The sequence below is a fragment of the Grammomys surdaster genome, unplaced genomic scaffold (assembly GCF_004785775.1).
Source record: "Grammomys surdaster isolate TR1022 unplaced genomic scaffold, NIH_TR_1.0 257, whole genome shotgun sequence".
Taxonomy (NCBI): domain Eukaryota; kingdom Metazoa; phylum Chordata; class Mammalia; order Rodentia; family Muridae; genus Grammomys; species Grammomys surdaster.
The window spans coordinates 4,117,846-4,119,693 of record NW_021604698.1 but is presented as its reverse complement, the minus strand read 5'-3'; positions in this window follow the sequence as shown (position 1 = coordinate 4,119,693).

Genomic DNA, 1,848 nt, shown 5'->3' with positions numbered 1-1,848 from the left:
TCCTTCCTTCCTTCCTTCCTTCCTTCCTTCCTTCCTTCCTTCCTTCCCTTCTTCCCTCCCTCCCTTCCTCCATTCCTTCCCTCCTTTTCTCCCTTCCTCCATCCCTCACTTTCTTCCTCCCTCTCTGTCTTACTCTTTCCTTGTCTGTTTCCTTATTTCCTTAAAATTTAAATTGTTTATTCTTTAAATTTATTTAAATTTAATAAATTTAAATTTATTTATTCTTTCACAGTTTTATGCACATATACAGATCATTTCAGTAACTTCCACTTCCGTTACCCTCTCTCATTTCTCTACCCTTTTGAAGAAACCTCATTCTTTTCAAGAAATCTCTTCTCACCATGTGTACTTGTGTATGTGTGTGTATTTGTGTGTGTGTGTATGTATGTATGTATGTGTTTGTATGCGTGTGCATATGTATGTATTTATGCATGTATGTATGTATGTATGTGTGTGATTGTGTGTGTGTTGTAGTCACCACATTTAATTAGAGTTGCTTATATGTTCATGGGTAGGAAGTTATTAATTAAAGCATGGGCTACTTTGCAGAGAGTATAAGCTGAAGAGAAAAATAACACTACCTCAACCATAAGCCATTAACTGTTAATAGCTCCTTAGGGAAGATATGGAGCCCCATGTGCCCCTGACCCCATCATGAAATACTGATGGACCTCATTTTGTTTATGTAAGTATAGCATCAGTGAGTTCATAGGTGCAAAGGCTACAGCATCTAGCACAGATCTTTTTGCAGCAAATCACCTCGTTTTCTAGCTCTTCTATTCTTGCTACACTCTTTTTGACAACGCCTATGAGATGCTGAGGGGTGATATAGTTATCCATTTAGGATCAAACATTTCAACATCATTTGCTGTTGCCATTTTGATCAGTTATGAGCTTCTGCATTGACAGTTGTCTGCCTCTCTGAGGAAGACTGAGAGTAGTGATAACTTACATTAAAACTGTAAATATCAGAATCCAGTTTAACTTATGTCTGTTTTAAAAACATAATACTAGTAGGATAGGACCACTGGCCTCCCCAAGTGGCTCTTGCACAGGTTTAAGGGAAATATGGCTGGTTTAGTCTTCATGATGGGATTTTATACTGTAAATAAAGAAACCTGTCCCCAAGAAAGAGAACTCGATAATTCTAACCTACAACCAAGGAGAAAGAAAGCAGACAAAGTAAAACATTCTTAATTTTTGCAATTATATCTGGAATATTTTCACAATAAATTAATGACCTCTATGGAAAAGGCTTCACTTCATATCATAGACAGATGTTTCCATTTCTGTAAAATGCAGCTCCTGCCTTGACTGCAAAAGAAAATGCTGTTGTATCAAATAAGATTTGAGTGACTTCACAGTGAATGGAAAGTATGCAGCCCTCTTTTTTTGAAGCAGAACAATAATTACTGGGAGGAAATAGAAGCTCAGCACTCAACCTGTCGTTTTATGACTTGTGCAGTTTGGACTAGACATACTCACAGGCTGGCATCTCAGATGACAGTTGAATTTTGCTAATGGTACAAAACAATATTGCACAATTTTGTGGCATAATTTTAAATTTTATATTCTGCTCATATGCTCTAGAGGTAACTCTGGTTTATTACTTTCTCTTCCTTCCAAGTAAAAATATTGTTATACCCTTGCCATTTATGCCAACATATGCAAATGATGTGTTTTATTAGATATTGAATGTATCATTGGAAAAATTGCTTTGGAAATCTTGTTTATTGATCTTTGTGTAGAGCTGAACTTTTGAGATAACCAGTGTCTACAGTCAGATATCTAGTGTCTAAACTACTCATTGATAAAGTACTATTACTAAAGGAAGAACTGGCTGCCAAC